Here is a 6,254-nt window from a genome sequence, read left to right on the forward strand (position 1 = left end):
ATGGTAAAATTTCATGTTGGTGTGTTGTGATAAACACAATGCTTAACAACATTCTTCATGTTTTACAGTGATAAAAATACTTTTGTAATTTTTTTTGTGAAACGGATTACACTTTAACTTTGCTTACATTATATATTGTAAATTTCACAAGTTGAGCTTCAATATATGCATGATTATGTAGGGGTTAGTACAAGCATTGTATTGAAACCATCTCCAATAACAAATTTCTCAGGAGTAATTGGAAACGAGAGACTTTCTGTAGGGAGCAAAATTTCTTTCTACATTGCATCAGGAAACTTCTTAAAATATGATGAAGGCTTGAGTATTTCAAAGCTTGATTTTGTTTCTTCTTTGACCTTGTAAGCCTTTTTCCTTGCAATTCTTGTAAACTAAAATAGTGAATTTTAGTAGGTTTTTTGATAAAATTTAGGGCCAATTGCAAACTTTTTTATGAAACGTTGCATAGAAAGTTTTTTGGTGTCATACTGAAAGTGACTCATGCTTTGCAGAACTGATAAGGGTGATACCTTGAAGGCATCTTACTTGCACACTGTTAATCCTCTAACAAAGATTGTTGTTGGAGCAGAGATATCGCATATCTTTTCAAGGAACAAGAATATGTTCACCATAGGCACTCAACATGCTTTGGACCCACCAACAACAATTAAGGGGTGCCTCAATAATTATGGAACGACAACTGCACTACTTCAGCATGAGTAGAGGCCTAAAAGTTTTGTTACTCTTTCTGGTGAGGTGGACACCAAAGCATTTCACAACCATGCAAAGGTGGGGTTATCTCTGGTTTTGAAGACTTGAAGGATCTGTCATTGATATGCACTATTTGGTGCAGATTTGAGTGAAGCTCTGTGCCAAATTTTGATTGGAATTTTTGAGTTTTTCTTTTCAGAATAATTATTTCAATTCTTGTGTTTTCTTTTGAGACACAAAGCAGCTCAACACCTTGAATTAATTAGAAATGTAGTTTTTTGAAGTTAGATGTTGTAAATTTTATAAGGCATATGCTCTTGAAAATGGGTGTTGCCAAACATGGTTGGCCAGAGCTTTAATCTAGTTGAAAAGTTGTGAAACATTTTTGGTTTTAGGTAATGGTAAGATTATTAATCGAGCTCTTTAGTATTTGATATGGGTGGGGTTTTGTTCAGGCCCTTCATTTCATATTGTTTCAACATTTGGATGAGGGCTTAGACCTTCCCATTTTGATTGAATTAATAATTTGAGGGTATGTTGGCTTGCCCAAATTTTCCATGGACGTCAGTTAGCATCAGTGCTCAACCTTCAACTGATCCAACTGGTTTTCGTTTTTCTACAAGAAAAGGAGTTGGCACTGTTGTGTGTGACACATTCATTTTTAGCCAATAATAATTTTTTGTTGGGGCTGATATTAACACCATAGTTGATATTTCTGCTTTATTTCCATATGATATTCAAAGTTGATTTAATGTACTTTTGCATGGGTGTATTCAAGTGCCATAGAAAAGTCTAAAGAAGCATCTTTCTTTGAATTATATGAGGCCACACATTCCATGCATGACTTGATGGCTACAATAGCAAAGGTATTTTTCCATCCAATTTAGGATCTTGTGATATTCTTTTTTGCAGTTGGAAAATGGAAATTTGTTAATGAAGTTGGCTCTACCTTTTCTTAGATGCCATGGCCAAGGGTATCTCTTCCATTAAATTCATCCAAGATTGCATATTTCCTCGTCTTTTGAGATATGCCATAACCATGGGCCATCAAGGTTGCTAAGAATTCCACCCACTTTTGAATGGGGTAGATAACTCCATTGGCCACATTAAATTCATCCAATACTTGCATCTTTCCTCATTTGTTGAGACATACCACAACCATGGGCCATCAAGGTTGTTAAGACTTCCACCCACTTTTGGATGAGGTAGATAACTTCGTTGGGCATAATAATTTAGTAAAATGTCTTCGGGTGGCTTTGAACTGAGTTTTGTGCATTGAAAGTGCTTTGATTTAACCACTTGACCACAACCCACCTAAGACGATTTTGAACAGTTTGCTTCAATTTTTTTTAATATACAATTTAATTGTTTATTTACTGGATAAATTGTGAGACTCTTGTGAAAATATCCTTGATAGATCCTAGGTGAGGACTAGATCCAGGTTTACCATGTCAGAACCTAGGTTCATTAAGATGACGACCTTGGTTTGAAGATATCCACCATACAAACTAGGACCACCCATATTTATCGTTGCCATCTCTCTTTCATCATCAAGACTAACATACTGAGGAGCTGTAACCCGTGGAGGCCCATGGTAGTCATTGCAATGCAATTTATTAGAATACATGCCATGTCCACAAGTTTTTATATTTAATCTTTGCATCCAATGTGGCCATTTCTTATTATGATATTTACCACATCCGAAAATGGCATCATTCACATCATTTTGAAGAAGTCTACAAAGGTCAACATAATTTTTTTCACATTTACAACTTCCCTCACATTTGTTGGTTCCTGAAGCTCGAGCACTTTCATAACAAAAATAGGCAAAGTCAAGCGGAAAAAATGGTCCACTCTCTTTTCATCTGCTGATATTAGAATGAAGTTTTATTAGAGGCACTATTTGTTTGTTTGTTTTGGTTACAAAAGGGTTTTCTCTTGGTTTTATGTGACTTTTAATTTATCATATGTAGCAATTTGATCAATGGGAAAGAATAATGTGTGACATTTATCTTGAAGAAATTGATGTTGAATGAAAGGATATCGAGTTTAACCAAGCTACAGTTCACTTTGATAAAGGCGGAGGAACATCTTAAAAAGTTGCCTAAGAATATACCATATACAGAGTTTGAACATAAGTAATATATGGATTTTTCTTTTGCAGATATGTTATTTTTTATACCCAATATATCATAGCAAGAAAAACATGTTGTAGAAATTGTTTGAGGACCTCAATGAGGTCAATTTTTCTGATGTCATGCTTGATTGGTACCTTCTCATGTGTCAAGAAGACTTTAAATATGAATTAATATGGTCTCGAAACAAAACAGATTCAAATTTTATAGATACAAAAGATAAAAACAAATGTCAATGTCTTTGTTTGATTGTTACTTGACTCTGTTGTGGGCATGTTATAGGAAATGTGATTGGAAAAAGGATGGGGAGACAATGTAGAGCATGTATTGGATATGATTCATTTGTTGTTAGAGGTCCTCCAGGCACCTGAGCCATCGACTTTGGAAATGTTTCTAGTAGGGATTCCTATGGTTTTTAATCTTGTGATTCTTTCACCTCATGGTTATTTTGGGAAAGAAAATGTTTTAAGAATGCCAGACAAGACATCGATGGACAGGTAAACAAATTTTTTATAATTACAATGTCCATTCCATGATATCCTCTCTTTATTGTTTGATTGTATTTTGAACATTTCTTATGATTTTGTTTTTCCTTTTAACTATGAAATTGAAAATACTTGGTATCATGTCAATTTAAACAACAACCAAAGCTTGAAGATGAAATTAATATTACGCGATATTGATTGGAATACTTATAACTATTTTTTGTTAGAAGATTTTCATGGCTATTAGAAAAGTTTACTTTCATGTTGTTATTTGAGCACCTGTTGTTTATATACTTGACCAAGTTCATGCATTAGAAAATGAAATGTTGTTGTGAATAAAATGGCAAGGATTAAACATCATATCTTAGATTATTTGTTTTCACAAGTTACCTACAACTTGAACTTTTTAGCATGTAACTTAGTTGGCATGATTGTGCCTAAGCTTTCCCTGAAGGTTGAATAATAAGTTACTAAGGTGTTATTTTATATGGTGACATTTTATTTGCTTTGTTTATACAGGTCATCTGGCCACATTATAGTGGCCACTATCGCCCAACTAAAGAAAACTTGTTTGAGTTTCTTGCTTGTATGGGGAAAATGGATTTGACATTACTGATGTTGAGGTATATGTCGTATAAACTCTTTATAGTCTACTTTAGTTTATATTTTATTGTTCATTGTATTTCATGTCTTACACTCTACATTGTATCTTCTTTTGTTTTCAGAAAATGAACTCAGTATTGATGCTAAGAAGCAGGAATTGAAGAAAGAGGCTGAGAGTAATAACATTGGAGCGACAAATGCAAAAAGAGAGAGAGAAGAGAACCGATCTAGTGATATTCTTAGATTCAATATCCCACATAAGACACACACATAGAGACTGATGGTCAAGTCTTCAGAGTTGGTGAATTCACTTGTAATGCCTTGGCAACACAATGATAATGTTTTGAAGTGATGAAACATCATTTCATGTGTAAATTGTAGTTCAAACAATATTAAGTTAGAAACTCATATTGTAATATTTTAACATTTCATATAATATAATTTATGTGGTTGAATATTATTTATAGATGCACTTGATATTGTTTAGTATTGTAATTAACATATGAAACTCTGCGTTTTCATATTAGATGAACATGCACATTGTATGACATTTTTTAAATTTAGTTGCAAAATAATACTAATTAATTTATGTTTATTAATAATGAACACATAAAATCAATCTAAAACTACTAAATTAATAGTTTATATTGATTAATGATGAACACAAATAAAATTAATATACGACTAAATTAGTCATTTATAATGATTATTAATGAAAGTAAATGAAATGAATATAAACTACTAAATTAATCATTTATATAATAAATATGAAACTACAAAAAAATGACTACTACAAATGGTAAATTTGTGATTCCAAAGGACGACTAAATTTTCCATATATATGACTATTAGTAGCTAATTTACAGTGTCTTATAACACGACCAAAATTTATTCATATTTCTCTGGTCATTAATTGGTTTCAAGCGATGACTAAAATTTGCATATATATGACTATTAGTAGCTAATTTATAGTATCTTATAGCATGACCAACATGTTGTTCATACTTCTTTGGTCATTAATTGGTTTTCTCGGGTGACCATATAGTAATATATTTTTTTGTATATTTGGTCATTAATTGTGGCAATTAATGATTAAATCAATGACCAAATTTATGACTAAATATACAACTAGACGATAAAATTGAGACAACCAATTAATGACTAAGATAAAAACGACTAAAAGTTGGTCATGTTATAAGATATTGTAAATTAGCTACTACTGGTCACCGACTGAAAAATGGTCGTTTATATGCAAATTTTAGTCATTTTTTTAGTAATTAATTAGCCATTTTGTACTAGTGTTCATACCCTTTAACTTTAAACAATATTGACTTGTAACATGCAACAAATTAAATATACCACTTACCATGCCTTCATTCAATAATTCGAATGCTTTTTATTTGTCGAGGGCCAATCATTCTTCAACAAAGATGCTTCAGGGTTCACATGATCATTGTTTTGGTTCCTTTTCTGATCTTATCAATATTTTTGAGACGATTCTTCATGTCAAGAATCACTTGATTGTCATATGAAGGCTACAACTATATTATAGCTACATTCGGTTACTAATATATATTTATATGTCACTATCATAGACAACATTTCCATCATACATCAACCGTTTTCTGTCATATATGTCATTGCCAAACACAACTTTGTTTTCTTGTTATACATTAGAGCTATATTAACATTACTACATACATGTAGTGATTGATTTTGATGCCATGGAGGTACACAAGGAGAAAGTCATAATCAACGAGCCATGTCGATAGAATGTCTAATTCTTTGTGAAGATATACCTAGAATTTTGTCTTAAATTACTGAGGATGGAAGCTATAGGAAAGAAGGCCACTTCAATGAATTGTTGAGATCGTCCATAAGTCCTTGTTATCATTATGTCTTATTGTCATAAATATTCTCATATCAAACTCATTGATGCAAGTCACTTCAGAGTAAGTTTGATTTTACACAGTTTTTATAAATAACATTGTCCAAAAATACATCAAAGTTTTGTAACACTGAGCCACTTTCCACAAAAAAACCATGAGCTACAAATCATTCATACCTATCATACAATCCTGAGTCATTTTATATTTCTTAGAGAAAACCTTTAAACATTATACAAGCCATTATATGTGCAGAACAAAATTACGTTGTCACTGTATCAATTCCATTATGAAACGATGGATATCCACTACTTACAAGAAATCATCATAAAATATAGTGAGCCATCATAATGTGAACCAAAAAATTACATGTTTATCACTTTGGAGGTACTAATCCACAAAAAAAAAAAAAAAAAAAAAAAAATTGAACCATTGCA

General features: G+C 31.9%; 1 pseudogene; it reads left to right on the plus strand.

Annotated features, from left to right (window-relative positions):
• Positions 1 to 816, plus strand: LOC149180122 (mitochondrial outer membrane protein porin of 36 kDa-like; annotated as a pseudogene).
• The last annotated feature ends 5,438 nt before the right edge of the window (positions 817 to 6,254 follow it).

This window comes from Pinus tabuliformis, chromosome 3_2 (assembly GCF_031772625.1).
Source record: "Pinus tabuliformis cultivar Carrire ecotype Pingquan chromosome 3_2, CPIR1, whole genome shotgun sequence".
NCBI lineage: Eukaryota > Viridiplantae > Streptophyta > Pinopsida > Pinales > Pinaceae > Pinus > Pinus tabuliformis.